This window comes from Cervus canadensis, chromosome 10, assembly GCF_019320065.1.
Source record: "Cervus canadensis isolate Bull #8, Minnesota chromosome 10, ASM1932006v1, whole genome shotgun sequence".
Taxonomy (NCBI): domain Eukaryota; kingdom Metazoa; phylum Chordata; class Mammalia; order Artiodactyla; family Cervidae; genus Cervus; species Cervus canadensis.
This window is the reverse complement of record NC_057395.1, coordinates 14123453-14144419: the sequence shown is the minus strand read 5'-3', so window position 1 is coordinate 14144419 and position 20967 is coordinate 14123453. Positions and strand designations below refer to the sequence as shown.

Below are 20967 nucleotides of genomic sequence, written 5' to 3'. Positions count from 1 at the left end.
AAGATCATTTATGATGTTTTCTTGATTGCTTGGACCTATGTGCCGGGAGCCAACACACGAGACTCTACCCCTAAAAAGACCATAAGGGAGAAAACCTAACGGGCAAGGCGGATCAGGTTTTCAGGGGGTTCAAAAAAGTCACCTCACGAGACCCTACCCCTAACAAGGCCATAAGGGAGAAAACCTGATGGGCAAGGTGGATCAGGTTTTCAGGGGTTTCGAAAAGGCCAGCTCATGAGATCCCACCCATGACAAGTTCACGAGGAGAAAGCCTGACAGGCAAGGCAGATCAGGTTTTCAGGGATTTTGAAAAGCTGCCCCCAGCACTCACCTTAAAGATGATATCTGTCTTTCTGATGCCTGCCTCAATGGACTACTCCCTAATTTCTCTGACACAGGCAGGAAGGCCTTCCCCGATCTCTTCCCAAATAAGAATCAATTTAGAACTTTAATCAATAAGTTTCCCAGGTGGTGGTATTTTATGAGATTATTCAGGGTGAAAGGAGTCTTTTAATTTAAACTCCTTTGCTGGTAGTTTGTTAGCCAAATGCATTTATGCCCTTGGTACTAATATGCATGATTGCTTATAATATCCTAATCATAAAATAGCATAAAGAACCTGATTATATAAAAGCCCTAATAGATATAGAGCCCTTTTAAGGGGTAAAGGAGTCCTATTAGAAAACATTAGAAAAATTATTCTATAGGTGGTTATTGGGTTGTGATTTGCTTGCTGTTTATGCTTGCTGTATTTTTGCCTTTAATGTGCTAAGGCTGTGTTATAAAAACCATTGTTAATATAGTTAAAGATCTAGAGAAATAAGAACTTAGCCCTAGTGTGGTAACAATGAGATGGTTGTTAATTGTCAGTCAGGAGTGCTAGGCAGAAGCTGCCTCACTAAAGTCGCAGAGTCAGTATGGGGTAAACGTCTTAGATAAACGCAACTGACAACTTTTGCAGAAAGATTAATTTTTGTATTAACAAGAATATAATTCTACTCTGTACTATTTCCCTATGAGACTGCTACCATTCAGTTAAGGTCACCATAAAAACGGAAAACAGGTTTACATTCACCTGACCTGCATAAAATGTTAATGGCCCCAAGGCCAGATCATGTGCTAAGAATTACTATAGAATTAGAAAGCAAAAAAATCCTGCTTTTCCTAAAAATCAAAATGATGTAATGCTAATCCTGCGTAATCATGAGTAAGCATCTTGTACCTTAAAAACGTTCTGTGAAAGGGTATAAAACCGGTTGTCAAAAAGTAAAACACAGACTTGGCCCTATCAAGGCTAGTCTCACGTGTCTTCTCTCTCTCTCGCCGACGCCGTTCATCCTGAGGGTACCCCCTGGATCCTGCCGAGGCTGGACCCCGGCACCTATGCCTGTCAATCATGATTCTATGCTAGTTTGAAACTCAATCCAATTGTTGAGTTGTGGCCAATTACCTGTGTCTAGTACTTCTGGGTTACCTGGTGGATTTCTGTCTCTAGGGCTCTGGTTGGTTACCCCCTAGGAAATTTATTTTAGGTGAGTGTTCAGTCCTGTTCTATCTATTAATGATATTACTAGATGGGATCTCCTCACCTGACCAGGATCATTCAAACTAAATCAGAGTGATGAGCTAAGTCTCAATAACAAAAATTAACCTCTCATCTATTAAAAGGAAAACTTCCACAATCATGGGGAGAGTCTACATGGTTAACACCAGGCTATGGTCATTCAAGTTTAAAGGCTCCTCTATGTTGGGAAGGGTTAAATCATACTAAAAATGATCAACCTGATAATTATGAGACAAGGCTGGGTGCTTTATGAACTACGCCTATTATTACCCTTCAGTTCAGTTCAGTTGCTCAGTCGTGTCTGACTCTTTGTGACCCCATGAACCGCAGCATGCCAGGCCTCCCTGTCCATCACCAACTCCCAGAGTCCACCCAAATCCATGTCCATCGAATCGGTGATGCCATCCAACCATCTCATCATCTGTCGTCCCCTCCTCCTCCTGCCCTCTATCTTTCCAAGCATCAGGGTCTTTTCAAATGAGTCAGCTCTTCGCATGAGGTGGCCAAAGTATTGGAGTTACAGCTTCAGCATCAGTCCTTCCAATGAACACCCAGGACTGATCTCCTTTAGGATGGACTGGTTGGATCTCCCTGCAGTCCAAGGGACTCTCAAGAGTCTTCTCCAACACCACAGTTCAAAAGCATCAATTCTTCAGCTTTCTTCATAGTCTAACTCTCACATAGCCTTGACTGGAAAAACCATAGCCTTGACTAGACAGACCTTTGTTGACAAAGTAATGTCTGTACTTTTTAATATGCTGTCTAGGTTGGTCATAATTTTCCTTCCAAAGAGTAAGCGTCTTTTAATTTCATGGCTGCAATCACCATCTGCAGTGATTTTGGAGCCCAGAAAAATAAAGTCAGCCACTGTTTCCACTGTCTCCCCATCTACTTGCCATGAAGTGATGGGACCAGATGCCATGATCTTAGTTTTCTGAATGTTGAGCTTTAAGCCAACTTTTTCACTCTCCTCTTCCACTTTCATTAAGAGGCTCTTTAGTTCTTCTTCACTATTATTCATTATTACCCATAGGGAGAGTGATTGGTATGGAACTCAGGGGATTTGTGGCACTAATTTATGGCCTTGACATCTACAGGGATGGATACAAAGGTGTAGCCTGGGAGTCCCATGAATTTAAGGTCATACACGTTAACAAATTAGAGGTAACCCTAACCAATCTACCATTGGTCTGATTCCAATGGGTCAAAGATCTGTATTCTACTGGCATAGCCATTTAGCAGTGTGTGTGTGTGTGTGTGTGTGTGTGTGCACCTTCATTGGGGTTAGAGGATGTAATTGGCCATATTGAAGCTTTAACAACTTTCATAAGCTTTAAATGATAGTAACCAGCCTATTAGCCTATTGGCATGGCCATTTAGCAGTGTGTGTGTGTGTGTGTGTGTGTGTGTGTGTGTGTGTGTGTGTGTGTGTGTGTGTGTGCACCTTCATTGGGGTTAGAGGATGTAATTGGCCATATTGAAGCTTTAACAACTTTCATAAGCTTTAAATGATAGTAACCAGCCTATTAGCCTATTGAATTCTGAGATCTCTATGATGAGAAAGGCAGTGCTACAAAACTGCAAGGCCCTTGACACCTCACAGCATTTCAGGGAGATACCTGTGCTATAATTCAAAGTGAATGCTATATTTTCATTCCTGATAAATTCTTTAATGTAACACATTTGATGAACCACATGAAAAATCAGATTTCTGCTTTAAGTGACACATTCCCTAGTCTTGGTGATCTTTAAAAAAGAAATTACTGGTTTGGTGTGAGAGGTTCATGGCTAAAGTATTTACTTTTAATTCCACTTATGTCATTAACTATACCATTTGTATTTTGCTTGTTTTACAAGATTATTATTTCTTGTATTACCAAGCGTATGACTGAGCCTCCAAGGGAAAAAATGATGACTAGACTTGAAGCAGATGATCAAGTGTATAGCTTGATATATGATCAATGATTGTAATACTGTAACTCTGGATATGGGTAGATGCAAAGAAAGGGGAATACTTTCCTCCTGGACCATAATTAGAAGACAGATGCCCAGGGATCTTTGACTAATAAGACCTAGTCCAGGAACAGCATGTTGAGTGGCCTATCAATAAAAACCTTCTTCAGAGCTGGGAACTAGCCTTCCCAGCAATGTGGGACAAAATGGTAATGAAATGTCCCCCAAAGTATGGTTGGATTTGTGACCACAAGGGGGCCATGTCAGCTACAAATTGGCACTTACCAAGAGCATTGCCAACGTCTGAACAACAAAGGCATCTGCCACCTGCCTCTACGGAGATTGAGCCCCATGCTGCTACAGCTGGTGACCTTCAGCAACCCCTGAGGGAGTTCAAGGTGGAGTGAGGCACTCTGTGCTCCAGGGAAACTGGTGGGACAGGTCTTTAGATAGTTGGATGGTCTCAGGAACAGATTTTATGATCTCAATCCTTGTGTCTCCTCATATCTAGAGAAGCAATAAATCCCTTCCTGGTGACATCAGATCCTCACGACTAACAAAAACCTTCTGTAAAATGAGTGCTTCATGGTATTGAACTCCCCCTTCACCAAGACCTTATACATTGACTTTCCCCACTGCCGCTTTGGAGCAGTCTCTCAGAGCTATCTGAGGTGCTGCCTCCTGGGCTGCATTTTGCCCCAAATAAGACTTAACTCACAGCTCTCAAGTTGTACACCTTTTTTTAGTTGACACTTGCTGCATTAGAAGGGTGAGGGGGACACTGTATTTCATGTCAAGAATTGAATTTTTTCCCCTTAAAATATTTGCTATTATAATCCTAATCCTAATCTGTTTTCCTATCCCCTCCCCCCACCCCAGCAATTTATCCATTTTGTAAGGTACAGTTCCAGCGAGGCAGAAAAGGAAAGACGACCTCAACAGAAGTAGGTTACCTTTATTCAGGCAAGGAGGGGCGACAGTCGGCCTAACGACCAGGCTGAGCGCCGAAAGGGATCAGGGAGGCTTCATACTTATAGGGAGGTTTGTGGAAGCGATAAGGGAAACGTCAATCAAGTGGGATATTTTGAGTATTCTTTTGTTGAGATGACACTTGTAGTTGGGCAGGGGGTGATAAGTCTTCTGGGCGGGTGTAGGGGGTGGTAGGTTTCCGGACAGGGGGTGATAAGTCTCAGATAGATGCAGCTGGCCTGGAGCATCAGGATGGAACTAAAGTTATGCTTTGTTTTCTCCGAAGTTAGATGATTCAGCAAGGGGCCTTTGAGACTGTTGTTCACTTTTCTAGGCCCAAAAGACTCCTTCACATTTCCCTGCTTTGAAGCCAAAAAAAAAAAAAAAGACAGAAAGAAAAAGTACTTCAAGAAGAGGAAGAAGTCACAAACACAGAAACATAGACTCAAAAAGCATGTTCTTATGTTTCAAAATATTACTCTCAAGAGATACAAAAATATATTAGCATAAAACACACCAAAAGTAATTTTGGCACATTTCCCAATTTGCCAGCATGTAACAGAAACTACACTTGGTGATTAACGAATCATAATTCATCAACTTCAGAAGACCTGGGTCAAGTAATTCTGAAAATAAAAGAGGGACATTAGTAGCTTGCATGTACATAGTGTTGTATTGTTTGCAAGACACTTTTGAATACTTGCCTTAATGTAACCCTATAACACCCTTGTGGGTTCTGTTTGGCTATCTTCAGTTAGAGGCCTAGAGCAGTTCATCTATTTGCCACCAACCAACGTGGTTTAATGGCTAAGTCGTGTCTGACTCTTGTGACCAACCAATGTGGAGCTAGAATTTGAGAACAAAAACAAAACACCTTTTAAGACTGTCTTTCTTGTGGATTTAGAGGTAGAAATGAAATGTGTACTGGGGGCAAACTCTTTTTGCTTTCATAGGAGACACTTTAGGAAAGCCATTCAGATGGTAACCAAACATTCTAGTGCCCTGGAGAAACACTCAGCAGATGAAGAAACTGAATGAGATGTGCTACTGAGAAAGAAGTGTATTGTTCAGAAATAAAAAACCACTATCTCCCCAGAACAGAGCTCTCCTTAGCGGCTACTATGATGTGAATTGATACTTCGTTTCCTGGGCAGGCATCAGAGACAGGGGCTGGGGTTTTGTACTCTGGAGGATCTTAAAAACTTGGACTCTTGAAATGGGAGACAGAGAGAGTCCCAGAGCAGAGATAAATTGCTGAAATTCTAGGAAAAGTGTACCTAGTATTGTAAGTTTACCCTTTTCTGCATTGTGATTTCCTTCCGGCATCTTTAAGCACCAGTAAGTTCTGTTGAACTCAAAAGGAACATGCAAATGGTTCTTTGAGGAACATATCAGCCCAGATAGATGTCAACCCAAAATAGTAACAATGATAATAATGCAGTAAGCTGCAAACAAAAGACTTACTTGGTGCTTTAAGACTTTCAGCTCAAGAGACATAGATTCAGGTAAAACCAAGAGTGTTCCAAGGAAGTGAAATAGTCCAGGTTTAAAATAAAAAAGGCCCCAAAAGTTGCCTGATAAAAATCATGATTGACTCTGACCCCAGTCAGAAGATACTTGTCCTTAAGGAATCATGAGTTACTTATAGAGAAAAGGTCTGATAAGTAGATAGGCTGTCAGATGTTCTGGATGATGTCATCAGGTCAAAGCCATCCAGACTCCTTCATGGTCTTGGGGCTTAATTTCAGAGCAATACTGACTCCATCTTAATTTCCCTTTCATAGAGAATAGCTGCATACAAAGTGGGGGGGGGGGGGGGCGCAGCAGAGACTTGAAGAGGCAGAGAGGGAGGGGAGTGGGGAGAGATGAGCCTCCATATGGTACACGAGCTGCTGAAGGCACAAGTGGACCAGTGAAACACTCCCATGCTCCCCAGCAGTCTCAGAATACCTGCTCACGTCCAAAGGGAGCTCCAACTTAGGACCACCAGATAATAATAGAAAGAGGTCATCCCACAGTGCAGGACACCTGGGTACAACTCTTACCCCAACACTGAGGTTTGCAGTGGAAAGAGTGTTTATTCACAAGGCAGCCAGCGAGGAGATGGGAGAACCAATCTCAAATCTGCCTCCCTGAAGGTGAGGGGCTCAGGGTATTTATGGGATAAAGAATAAAGAAGCAGTGTAGTCTGAAGTGTGGCAGGCACAGGAAAAGTTGATTGGGAAAAGGCACAGTCATCTTTGTGCCTAAGGATGAGAGGGGACCAATCATGAGGAGATGAAGAAGGAATTCATAGGGCCTGAACTCCATCTCAGGCCTGTCCGTGCTGGCTGTGCTCGACTGCCTCTCCAGTGGACTCTGAACTCTCTGCTTAGTGCCTGTGAGGACGACAATGGAAGGATAAGACCCCCTCCAGACAGAGGAATCCTGAAGATCACATCCAGGCTACTCATTGCCTAAGAGGAAGCATACTGTAATCACACCTGTCTCCGGACAGGTCATAAACTTTTTTTTGTATCTGTCAAGATGTAATCACAGGCTTATCAATTATTAACTGGTTGGAATGTAACTGCGGGCTTATTGACTATTGACTGTTTAAGACACGTACACATGGGGCAAGTGGTGGGTTAAGACACGTACACATGGGGCAAGTGGTGGGTTTAGACACGTACACATGGGGCAAGTGGTGGGTTTAGACACGTACGCATGGGATAGGAGGTGGGTTTAGACACGTACGCATGGGGTATAAAAGATTTTCACAAATGCTGGACGGGGTCCTTGGCTAAGAGGAGACTCTGCCTTGGGCCCGCCGGCATAATAAACTGCACTCCACTATCTGCATTGTCCTTCTGAGTGAGTCTGTTTCCCGGAAAGCGTGGCTATAACAGAGAGGGTTGGAAATTTCCACCCCAGTCTCTGATTTCCAGGAAGTAGAGAAGGGAGGAGATTGAGTTTCATCACTAATGACCAATGATTTATTCAGTGGTGCCTTTGTAATGAGATAGTCATAAAAATCCAGAAGGACAGGGTTCAGAGAGCTGCTGGGTTGGTGAACAAATAAAAATTGAGGGAAATGTCAGTCACAGAAGTTCCAAGACTTTTTCCCCATATTGTGCCCTGATGCATCTCTTTCTTTGGCTGTTGATTTATATCATCATTTATTTTGTATTAAACCAGTTGTCCAGTGAGCACACTGCTTTCCTGAGTTCTATGAACTGCTCTAGGAAATTAATGGAGCCCAAGGAAAAGAGGGGATTGTGGGGATTGTGGGAATCTATTGACCAGAAGCATTAAATGTACAGTTGGCATCTGAAGTGGGGGGCAGTCTAGTGGGACTGAGCCCTTCCCCTGGGAAATCTGATACCATCTCTGGGTAGGCATGTCAGAATTGAGTCGTAAGACACCCAGCGAGCGTCAGAGACCTGCTTGGTGCAGGAGGAAATCCACCACATTGGAATTGGGTGCATAATCTTACTGGCCCTTAGTAAGCACCATGAGTATCCATCTAGGCTGATGACAAATATCGTATGTATACCAGCTAATGGTCCGGTGGTTTTCAAATTTATTCTAGGAAAAATGAAAACTGCAAGTTATTTAGAATTAAAATGTTCTAGCCCCTTTCATTTTGGCATTTTAAAAATATTGTTTTTCAAAACAATAGGGAAAAAACCCTTCTGTGTTCTTTGGGTTTGGTTTCCAGCTCCTCACAGGTGGTGTTTGCATTGGTCTGACAGTAAATCAGTCCAGGATGCTGAATAAACAATAGTTTGCCTCCAGTTGGATTTTCAATTATACCAGACATGTCATCTGATGTCTGGAAGCCTGAGGCTGCTGAAGACAAGACTGTCTTTGCAAGGTTATTTAAAGGAGATCTTTGTTTACAGGCCCCAAGATGTCCTCACCTCATATATCTCTTCCAGTCTGACATGCTCTTTTTAAATCCCAAAGGCTTTCTGTGTTCAGAAGCTCCTTATATATTATAATATGAATGTCTCTGGGGGAAAAAAAAATAATTCTTTTATCAACTCATATTTCAAAGAGGACCAAAGCATCAAAGGCTAACAATTTCTTGCAACCCAGGGCGATGGGAGAGATGTATGGGCTAGGGAGGAAGGCGTGGGGGCAGGACAACTGAGGATGAGTTATCTCTAAGAGTAGAGGCAGGTGAGAAGGATGGACTCTGGGAACAGGACAAGGTTCGGATACCCACACAACTAGCGTCCATGTCTCTCAGCTTCTACTTCCTCATTTAAAAAAGAGCAGAATAGTGTGTCCCTTACAGGATGGTCTCAAACAAGTGAGGTAAGTGGACCCTGCTATCACCCCGCCCATTAGAAGAAAGTGACAGAACAAACTCCACTCTGGGCTCTGGGGTCCTGGGGGTCAGGGATCAAGGCCTCCTCCACCACGTGTGTGACCTTGGGCATCCATGGATATAAAGTGCATGGATATATCCTCTATGGATATAAAGTGCAGACACAGCCTACCCATAAAGAAGGTTATATACGAGGCATATATATTTTTTTAACTTCTAGTTAGAAAACCATACAAATCATTCAAGTCTATTGCATTATGTTAACCATTTAAAGGAAGTCATCAATTGATACTAGGTTGATGGCTTATTTATTATTCATCTGAACCAGAACTAACCATACTAGTTAGTCAGAAATGTTTGTTTGTAGTCATTATAGCTGAAATACTATCTTTCTGATGTGTTAGTAGGTAAGTCTGGTCCGACTCTCTGCGAATCCATGGACTGTAGCTCACCAGGCTCCTCTGTCCATGGGATTCTCCAGGCAAGAATACCGGGAAGCCATTCCCTTCTCCACGGGATCTGCCCCACCCAGGATCTTCCCCATTGCGGGCAAATGCTTTACTGTCTGAGCCAAAAGGGAAGACCATCTGTCTCATAGCTCCACTGAAAAATACCATTGAGGAACTATGACACCTAATAAAAAGGAAAGTGGAGAAAAAGTGAGGATGAAATGTAAAAGGTTCAAGTTTCTTGCTTTCAGACCCCACTCCCTACCCCCACCCCCGTGCCCCAACTGCTCCGTTCATTTCTCAGTGAAACGCCTTTTTCCGTCTCAGCCACAGGGTGTCAGTCTAAGCGTAGCCGTTGTCTCTTTTTTCCGGAGCCTGAACAGACTTCTTTCGTCCCGTCCCTTCCTCTTCACTCCCGGCAGATGGAGCGTCTCTGGCTCTCCCGCACCGCCATCCTCTGCTAGAGCTCCGAGCACTTCACAGGCCTCCGCTCGGCTGGGCGTGCAGCCTCGGGAGGAGCCGCCTGGGGAGCGCGGGGTTCCCGGGCGAGCGCGCGCATCCGCCGCGCTTCCTGCGCGGGGACCGAACCCCGGCCTGACTCGCGGGGAAGACGCAGTGTACCTGCCTCCCAGCGGGCCGGGGAGACAGCGCAGGCCTGGCTCAGCATCTCCGCGGTGCGCTCCTGGATGAAAATGGCTTTGCCTCCTGTAACTTGTCCTCCTCAAAGTTGTCATCAGAACCTTCCCTGGGGGTGAGAAATAAATTCGGGAGCTTCTAGAATCACGTTCTCTCCACGCATCAGAGAAAAAAAACAAGCAAAGAAAAATGCAGTTTTTCTTTGCCTTGGGTATGAGGAGCCTCTAGCTTCCTTGAAAACAATGTTTAGTGTCAGAGATCAATGATTCAGGCTGAATTCTAGAGCCTGGAGTGATGGATTTGAACTTAGGTCACTTGCCTGTCTGCTAGGGGCTGGGTGAAAAAAAAAAAGGTCCAGTTGTGACTCAGAGAGGACCGAAGAGCTTCTGTGAGATGGAGCAAGGAAAGTATCACTTTAGCTGCTGCCTCTTGCTGGAGGGAGAGAGCTATAGACACTTCTCTAAAGAAGACATCCTGATGACCAACAAGCACATGGAAAGTTGCTCAACATCACTGATTACTAGAGAAATGTAAATCAAAATTACAGTAAGGTACCAACTCATACTATTTAGAATGACCATCTTCAGAAAGTCTACAGTAATAAATGCTGGAGAGGAGGTGGAGGAAAAGGAACCCTCCTACACTGTTGGTGGGAAGGTAAATTGGTGCAGCCACTATGGAGAACAGCACTGGAGTTCCTCAAAATACTAAAAATAGGCTTACTGTGTGATCCAGCAGTTCCATCCCAGAGCATGTATCCTCGAAAGATGAAAACTCTGATTTGAAAAAATACATGCAACACTGCTCACAAGAGCCTGGACATGGAAGCAACCAAAGTGTCCATTAAGAGAAGAACTGATATAGAAAATGTGGTGTATATACAATGGAATATTACTCAGCCATAAAAAAGAATGAAATAATACCATTTGCAGCAACCTGGGTGGACCTAGAGATGATCATACTAAGAAAAGTGAGTCGTAAAGAGATAGACAAATGTCACATGATATCACTTATATGTGGAAGATAAAAAATAATACACATGAACTTATATACAAAACAGAAATAGACTCATAGACATAGAATACAAGCTTACAGTTACCAAAGGGGAAAGTAGGAGAGGGATAAATTAGGAGTTTGGGATGAAAATATACACACTTCTATATATAAAATAGATAAACAATAAGGACATATTGTACAGTACAGGAAACTAAGGGACATGAATTTGAGCAGACTTCAGGAGATAGTGAAGGACAGGGAAGCTTGGCATGCTATAGTCCATGGGGTCACAAAGAGTCAGACACAACTTAACAACTGAACAACAACTGTGTATATATACATATATATCACTTTGTGTTTACTTGAAACTAGCACAACACTGTAACTCAGCTATAGTTCAGTTTAAAAGCACTTACATAAGCCTGCTGGCACCTGCCTAGGCCCCAGCATCAGGGCAGGTGCAGGGAGCCCTGGGGCATGTGTAGGAACCAGGAACTCTGAGATTCGCTCTGCTGAGACTATAAGAACTTGGGAATGTGCCTCTGCAGTCTGGGCCTAGTTTCTTCCTGAAAGGCAGTCTGTTGCTTCTAGCAGTGCACAAAACCAGTCTGGGCCATGGTCCCTCTGCCAGGAAAAACAGCCCAGGCTCCTGCTTGTCTCTTGTTCTGCCCTTGGGCCACCAGAATGAAGGCCACCAGTAATTTCCATCCAAATGAACTGCTCTGCTTGTGGAAACTTCAGAGAACATGATCCAATGGAAACATTCTCGGCCCTTTCCTGCAGCTGATCTGTGGGGATCAAGTATCCAGACACAAAAGTAGGGCATCCTCTTTCTGACTGACTTCACTCCGTATGACATTCTCCAGGTCCAACCACATCTCTGCAAGTGGTACAATTTCATTCCTTTTTATGGCCAAGTAATATTCCGTTGTATATATGTACCACTACTTCTTCATCTACCCCTCCATCGATGGACATTTAAGTTGCTTCCATGTCCTGGCTGTTGTAAACACTGCTGCTATGAACACTGGAGTACAAATTATGGTTTTCTCTAAATATATGCCCAGTAGTGGGATTGCCTGGTCCTATGGTAGTGCTATTTTTGCTATTGAAAACAATACAACACTGTAAAGCAACTATACTCCAATAAAAAAATTTTTTTTTTTTAAGTAGGACATTCTAAGTAAGTGGGCCTGGGAAGGTGCTTGATGTGCATGCCTGTAAAATGGGAAACATGTTGGTATATTGTTCACTGGACAGGGTTGTGTAAAGAAGCATTCAAATGCCACGCCCTAGCGTGCACACCTTCAAGATCATGGTCAACTCCGAGGAAGGGGAAAAGGGAGACAGCAACGAGGATTGGATTTTGGTTATATGTGCTATATTTTTCTGTGTAAAACACGTTTTTTTTTGTTTTTTAACAGAGAAAAACATGTTTCCTGTTAGGATGCAGATGGCGCTTGAATAGTCTCTGCAGCCTGGGTGCATCTTCCACTGGAGACTCAGGGCCTCAGGAGACACTAAAACCCACAGGAGCAGGCTGCTGCTGCTCCAGGAGTCAACTCCAGGTAACTTCCGCGGACAGCGAAGGGAAGGGACTGCATGAGGCTTCTTCAGCTTCCCCTGGGAGCAGAAGGCTCAGAGGGTGAGAAACTCAGCTATGGTCAGAGCAGCTCCAGGCCCCACCCAGAACAAGTCAGGCCTGTGAGCTGCCTTTCGCCTCTCCTCTCAGAACTGTGTGCAAAAGAGAACTTGACATCCAGGAGGAATGTCGTGTTTTGAAGGAGGCTTTGCCGAGGTTGGACAGACAATCTGCCAGGCCAGTCTCTGCCTTCTTGTCCCAAGAGAAAAATGCCATAGGGGAAGTGGCTGTGAAGCAGGCTGAGAGTTCTGCGGAGGGAGAGGGAAGGGCCAGCTTCTTGCCGGGGTGCAGGGTGTGGTGTGTAAGTCAGTGGACCCTGTGCACAAGCCCCCGCTCCCAGCTCAGCCCCCTGGTGCAAGTTCCTTGCATATGTCTGTAACTCAGTAATAGAACCCACCTCTGGTTGTTAGGAGGTTAAAACCCCAAGATTCTAAACAGTGCCCACCTACAGTGCTCCGTAGGTGTTAGTTCTGGTCATCTTTACTGTGATTTACTAACCACCCTGATTATGAACAGATGATTTCTCTGAGCCTTAAAGGTCCCACCTAACTCCAAGCCCCAGAGAGATAATAGGTGAAGTTTCTATAAGGACTGCCTACTGCAAAGTTGTAATGAAATCCAGACTCTCCTCAACTGGGTCCCATTGACATGGACAAGGAACCCCCAACCTGAGCTCTGCATCAGAATCATGTGAGCCTTGATAAATAAAAATATTTTTAAAGGGTGCATGCTAAGTCGCCTCAGTCATGTCTGACTCTTTGCAACCCTCTGGACTAACCTGCCAGGCTCCTCTGTCTTTGGGATTCTCCAGGAAAGAATACTGGAGTGTGTTCCCATGCCCTCCTCCAGGAGATCCTCCTGAGCCAAGGATCGAACCCGAGTCTCTTATGTCTCTTGCATTGGCAGGCAGGTTCTTTAACACTAGCGCCACCTGGGAAGCCCCCAAAAATGTTAATGTTAACTATTGACATAAACAAATGCAGTCACCTCTTGGTATCCTTGGGGGACTGGTCCTGGGACCCCACGGATGCTCAAGTCCCTTTCATAATATAGTGGAGTACTTGCATATAACCTACACACATCCTCTTACACACTTTGTTATCTCTAAGTTATTTACAATACCTAATACTGTGTAAATGCTTGTACAGTTGACCTCTGAAAATGCAGAGGTTAGGGACACTAACCTCCCCCCACCACCACAGTCAAATATCTGAGTATAATTTTACAGTCAGCTCTCCATGTCTGTGAATGCCTCTGGTACTATAGTCAATATTGGGTTGGCCAAAAATTTCATTCAAGTCTTTCTGTAAGCTATTACAAACTTTTGGTCAACCCAATATTTGACAAGTCTATGTTGCTGAAGGGTATTTAAATACAACGTGTAAAGGCTATAAAATAGTTGTCAGCATGCTGCAAATTCAAACTTTGCCTTTTAAAGTTTCCTGGAACTTATTTCCAATATTTTCAACCCATGTCTAGCTGAATCCATGGATGTGAAACCCACGACTGCAGAGGGCTGACTCAGTAAAATAAGCAGTTCCATCAGTGGAAGGTCACAACTTGACCTTGTGACTTGAAATTATCTTCTTTGATGGTAATTCCAGTTTCTGTTTAGACCACAGTACTTAAACGTCTGTCTCTAACCCAGGTTTCCAGGGACACACCCCTAAAGAGTTCTTTATTCTACATTGTCAGTGCTCTCCAGCCAGTGACCACAAGGAACAGATCTGTGGTTGAATAAGGTGGTTTATAACTTATTAAAACAAGGGAAACACCGTGGAGAACTTTGGGGTCTCTCCTTAAGAGCAAGATAAAGCTTGCAAGTCTCTAGACTATAGGATCTGGGCTTGAGTTAGGTGGTCTAGAGGAAAGTTCAAGGAACTGAAGCTTTGCTCTGCACTGGATGCTGCCAGGAAGTGGAGTTGATTATATGATGGGGTGACTTTAAAAACCTTATCTAAATTTTAGGAGGCTTTTCTTCTTCAGGCTCCCCTGTTGAGTTGGAGCCGGGCAGGGAGGAGCCATACTGAGACCTGTGAGCAGAGGCCAAACCCGGCTGTGGAACAGACTGTCCCAGAGCCACTGAGGAGCCGACTCCATGGTCCTCATGGTGCTCAGCGTGGGTGGCACCTAGGGGCTGCATCTCCATGACCGCAACGCAAGATTTCTGGACTGCCCGGGGCACCTGTCAGTAAGGCCCTGCATCCCGTTAGAGAAGGAGCCACAACCATCAACAGATTTTGGAAGTCTCCTGAGAAATTGTCAGCACTGCCAACTGTTGGAGAAATCTTTTCTGCTCCTTTGATGGAGAGAAATGAGCAAATCCAATCCAACAGTAGGCTCCCAAGGACAGTCATCAGAGTCTGCGAGGAAACACTCAATGAAATGTGTGATTCACTGCTTGTCACCTTGAACGATGGTCACTCAATGCCAGGAAGGCATTGAATCTTGTACAGTGAGGGATCAGAATAAATAGTGTGCGGCTCAGAATGGACTCTGAAGGGGCAGCCGAGATGGTGGAGGAGGACGGCCCTGAGCTCACTTCCTCCTGTGAGCTCACCCAAAATGCAACTGCTTACAGTGAGAGCACGCTAAAGATGAGAAGAAAATATCTCTTACAACTAAAGATGTAAAGAGAGAACCACAATGAGATGGGGAAGAGGGACCAAGCTTAGTCGCAGGCTGTTTTACTCACCTGGAGTAAGTCGCTGCAGCAGGAAATGTTTGCTACAGTGGAAACTCCCCCTTGGCTGGTTAAGAGGAAGTTCACATGTTGTGATTATTCATGTCAACTCTGGCCAATAAATTTAAACTGGTTTGCTGGGTTTCCAAAGAAGAAATGGTGTCATCCACAACATCTGCTAGGGTCAGAAATAAGTCTTGAACTCAATGCAGTTTTTCCAGTTGCATTATCCCTCCAGTGGGGGTCACTATTCCCAGTGTATATGTGAAGGGTTATGTTATCCCTCTTGGAATTCTCGTAAGTGTTTGCCTCTTTCTGGAGGTTTCTGGATATTTATTCCTCAGGGAAACATGGTCTCCTAGAGAGATGGTAGTTTTAAATATCCGGAAGTCTAATAATTGTCCTGAATATGCAGGATTCGTATGAGGCAGACAATACACACCAAGCTATGCTTGTATTCGGGATCATCCTGAGAGCCATGTAATCGGCAGAGCCTAGTGGGGTGTGAACTCTACTGGGATTATTAGACATTAGTTTGCAACAGTACTGACCCAATATTTTATCCCTCAAGGGATTAAACAGTTCCTGTAAAGCAGCCTGGAGTATATCTGACTGTTGGACCAGTCTGATCTTAGTCTCCACTGGGGCAGGCTTTTTTGAGAGGGCTGTAACAGCTTTTAGCAGAAGCGCTGTGTTGACCTAAGTCAAGGTTCAGTTCTGATAGTCTGCATTTGGATCAGTTATGTGAGATAAACTTATGTACCAGAAATATCTGTAGGAGAAAATTTACCTTAAATTTTTGCAAGAACAGTTATTAAATTTTCATCCAGAAACTATTGCCTGAGAAAAATACACCAGAGTGGTTTAATTTTTCCCAAGCAGCAGGAAATCGGGCATGGGGTGGAGAGGTCAGAAGTGACAGGTTGAAGATAATGTTAAGATGTTGTCATAGGATCAGGAATGATTTTTTTTTTAGTAGTTTTTTTTAATGTATTTGTTTTCTAATTGAAGGATAATTTTTTACAGGATTTTGTTGTTTTTTGTCAAACATCAACATGAATCAGCCATGATTTCACTCCAAGGAGAGGAGAGAAAGGGGAAGGATGCTGAAGAACAGAATGTATCTTGTCCTGACACCTTGGGTGAAAGCTATCTCGTGGGCTCTCTTTCTTTGATGAAAGAAAGGAAAGCAGCAGGACCATGGCTACCAGATGGGTGTTACTCCACTGTTTTTTATTTAATACCAAGTCCTTTGTGAGGCATCCATGGGACACGTGTTACTAGGCTGTGTTTACCCAGCCTCCGAAAATAGAAGAGACTCAAAGCAGACAGAGGTTATCAATGTGTTTTATTGTCTTCAATGTCTGAGAAAGAAAAAGAGGCATGTGCCTCTACTGCCGGGTAGAGAATGTTGAAAAATGAATGATGAAGGAGAAAAGACAAGCTCTCAAAGAGCTGGGTTTCTGGGTGCAGGTGAGCACCTTCACACAATGGTCGTTATGTACAGTTAGGGGTAAGCGGTAACCAGCACCCAGCCCTGACCTCGGGGGCGGCCTCGGAGGGTAGATCACTAAGACTGCTCCCTGTGGCCAAGAGCTTCGGTGCTGACACAGGGGCCACCGTCAGCTGAGCCCGTGTGCCCACGCCACCGAAGGCTGGGGCATGTGCGTGATGCTTAGGCTGGTGCAGTCAGGGTGATGCCGCCGGTGCTTCTCTGGGGACGGTGCTTCCTGCTGGCTCTCTGCTGTACTGATTAGATTTCACAGGTCTCTTGTCTCAGATGCTGTCCCTTTAAAACTGCTGTGCCTATTCAATAAAGATGGACAGCGATAAGAACTGGCTGATGGGAATTCAGACCGTCTGTATGGGATTATATTGTTTCTTCTGGAAATCCTAAAGTTGTTCTTCCCATCAACTGAGCATTGACGCATTCATACATTTTAAAATTATTCCGTGGACAAATTGTAACCAATTTTGAACATAGAAGTAAATTTAAACATATGTTTGGAGGACTCAGTTTTGTTTCTGTTGTGTCATCGTATTTTAGATGTCTTCTGATATTTGGGTTATTTCATTTTTCTTCTCACCTCCCCTGTAACTGTATTTTTGAAGCACCATGTGGGATTCTAATTAAAACATTATAATCTGGTCATGTTAAAAATTGCTTGAATTTCTAGTCAGATGTTACTTATATTGCCTTTAATACCAAATCCTTTGTGAAGGTTTTTTGAGAAATTGTTTCTGAGAAACTTCTTATCTTCTCTTTATAAAGAGCAGATAAAACAGGAGTAACTGTGTGCTGCTAAGTCTTCTTCTGTGAGACATATCTATTCATTTTCCAGAGATTGACATTTTCCTCTTACAAGCAACCTTTTTGTACTATAAGACTAATGCTGATTTGGGGAAGATTTTACTTAAAGTTCATTTAGAACCACTGAAAAGCATGTAATAGTTCCAAACAGATCAAAATTATAATAAAATATAAGGAATGAGCTGCAACTGCTAACACATAATATAGTACAAGCATATCCCGTTTTATTGGGCTTCACAGATACTGTGGGTTTTTGTTTTGTTTGTTTATTTGTGCAAATCAAAGGTATGTAGCAACTCTGCATTGAGTAAGTCTCTCTGCACCATTTTCCCAACACCATTTGCTCACTTCATGTCTTTGGGTCATGCTTTGATAATTCTTAAAATATTTCAAACTCTTTCATTACTATTATTGCATTTGTTTTGGCGATCTGTTATAAGTGATCTTTGATGTAACTTTTGCAACAAGATAAAGACTTGCTCAAGGTCAATGGTAAATGATTAGCATTTTTTAGGAAAAAGTATTTTGGGTATGTACATTGCTTTTTAGATGTAATGCTATTTTACACTTAGTAGACAGGGTCACCAGATTGAATTATATCAATCACTGCCCACCCCCCACTCTAGGTTTTGTAGCAGGGAGTGGCCTGAGGGGGTGTTGGGAGTGCTGGTAATGTTCCCTTTCTTGATCTGGGTGCTCACTCCATGGGTGTGTTTTTGGAAAATCTCAAAGCTGAACACTTAGATACTTGCACATTTTGTTATGTATATTTTCCTTCAACAAAAATGTTTGCTTGAAAATTCTGGTGCATCTGAACTCCCATACACAGTCACAGGCACACAGACAACCCAGTAGGTGGCACCTGTGATATAAAATAAGTCAATTTTAGAGAAATAAAGATGCCATCTTTTCCCACACACCCGAATGCAGTGTGAGTAAATGTGTGCATTTATTTTATCCAGGCGATCTTTCTGACCCAGGGATCAAACCCATGTCTCCTGCATTGTGTACTTAGGCACTTTAAGAAAGGACTTGAAATCAGGTCTCCCCAAGCTGTCCTCAGTTCCTGTGTGGTATGGGTGGGACCTGGAACCTCCTATATCTCCCTTCAGAGGAGAAATAGAGAAACCCAGGAGCAAGGTCAAGGGTCTTGCCTGAAGCTCACTGTGGTAGAGAAAGAAGCATCATTGTGGAACCGTTTGGGCCAAGATCATGGCCTTATACCAAAAGGCATTCACAGTGTCCTCCAGAACTGATGCGCTGATGGGGGCCCCGTTAGCAGAAGCAGTAACCAGGTACTGCTCAACTATGCAGTACCTGAGTGACAGACAGCAGAAGCTGAGGACAGCAGAGTGAGCACTGACTCTTTTCCCAGAACCAGTGTGGATTCTGAATGCAGATCTGAGACCCTCCTGCTTTCAGATCATGACAACACTTCTGCCCCACAGCCTCCATAATCAGACACTGTGCTGAGCACAGAAAAGGGGGGAAGGGTATGTATAATGTGACGGATTGAGCATGTTACATACAGGACAATTTTATACACAGTTTAAAATATTGATATTATATCCCACCCAGGGCAGTAACCTTTCTACTGTTTGTCCATTCACCCTTCTCCTAGTGGCCATAGATGGGAGAGGTAAAGAAAAATCTATGATCCAAGACTCCAGGTCCACATTTTTCATCTGTTCAGTGGGACCACAGGAATTTTAGAAGATTCTTTCGCACCTAACAAAGTCCGACTCTCAAGACTCTGATTTAAAAACAACAGCAACAATTATTTTATATAACAGGTTATCTTATATACTCTTTCCATTTCTGCTAGAACAATTCTCATCTCTCCCCATCCTCCCAAACCCTCACTTTACCCATCTGCCCAAGGAGACAAGGTTCTTCAGGTAACTACAGAGAAGGCCATATATACAAAAACCTAAAATAGAAGAGCATATTCATTTATTTCAAAATGCCAATCCTAATATACAGAAATGAATTAATGTAACACAGATGAAGAATAATTTTAGCATTTCCTGCCAGTAGTGCTGCACTAACACAGAATCATACATTGTAAACTCTTATTTACCAGCTTCAAAAGTATTAAGACTTGAAAATTTTAAAATGTATATTTATTTTCTAGAATATTGTTTATGCAATGCTTTCACATAAATTATCTCATCTTATTCTTACTCAGTGAGGTATGCATGACTGCCCTTATTTGGAGGTCTGGGGAAGTAAAACTCTTTGTCATTAGCATATAGTAAGATAAGGAGATGAAACCATGCTTCTATATTAAAACCCATCTTTCAGTTCAGTTCAGTTCACTCACTCAGTTGTGTGCAACTCTTTGTGACCCCATGGACTGCAGAATGCCAGGGTTCCCTATCCATCACCAACTCCCAGAGCTTGCTCAAACCCACATCCACTGAGTCAGTGATGCCATCCAACCATCTTATCCTCTGTTGTCCCCTTCTCCTCTTGCCTTCAATCTTTCCCAGCATCAGGGTCTTTTCCAATGAGTTGACTCTTCACATCAGGTGGTCAAAGTATTGGAGCTTCTGCTTCAGCATCAGTCCTTCCAATGAATATTCAGGACTGATTTCCTTTAGGATTGATTGATTTGGTCTCCTTTCAGTCCAAGGGACTCTCAAAGAGTCTTCTCCAACGTCACAGTTCAAAAGCATCAATTTTTCGGCGCTCAGCTTTCTTTATAGTCCAACTCTCACATCCACACTTGACTACTGGAAAAAACATGGCTTTGACTAGACAGACATTTGTTGGCAAAGTAATGTCTCTGCGTTTTAATATGCTGTCTAGGTTGGTCATGGCTTTTCTTCCAAGGAGCAAGCATCTTTTAATTTCATGGCTGCAGTCACCATCTGCAGTGATTTTTGGAGCCCAAGAAAATAAAGTTTGTCACTGTTTCCATTGTTTCCCCATCTATTTGCCATGAAGTGATGGGACCAGATGCCATAATCTTAGTTTCTGAATGTTGAATTTTAAACCAACTTTTTCACTCTCCTCTTTCACTTTCATCAAAAGGCTCTTTAGTGCTTCGCTTTCTGCCATAAGGGTGGTGTCATCTGTGTATCTGAGGAAACAATGCTTCTCTATTAAAACCCGTCTTTCATGTAGCCCTGAAGGTAAAAGTTAAAAATAGCAATCAGGATAGACTCACTTGTTTTTTAGAAGAACTATCTCTCTGAGCCAGTTTTGTCATGAAATGTGTAATGAGCAAGGGCCCATTATTTTGGGAGAAATTGAACATTGGCAAGGTAGTCTGAGTGCTTGCTTCCCAAAGAGGAGACAGTGGTCCTACTTAAATATGTGCTGGGCTGCAGGGGTACACAACCTCAGAGCTGAGTGTGATGTGATGTGGTTTCATGTTTTGCTTCATCAGAAAAGGACTAGAGTCAGTTCTCTGGTTCTTTCATTCTGAAAGACACTAAAAATCT

The 20967-nt window shown here is 43.2% G+C and overlaps 1 long non-coding RNA gene across 1 annotated transcript; it reads left to right on the top strand.

Annotated features, from left to right (window-relative positions):
- Nucleotides 1-3848: 3848 nt before the first annotated feature.
- LOC122448451 lies at nt 3849-19833 on the top strand. The gene is made up of 3 exons (XR_006271618.1): nt 3849-3977; nt 16187-16197; nt 19823-19833. It is a non-coding gene; the product is annotated as an uncharacterized LOC122448451 (long non-coding RNA).
- Nucleotides 19834-20967: the final 1134 nt, after the last annotated feature.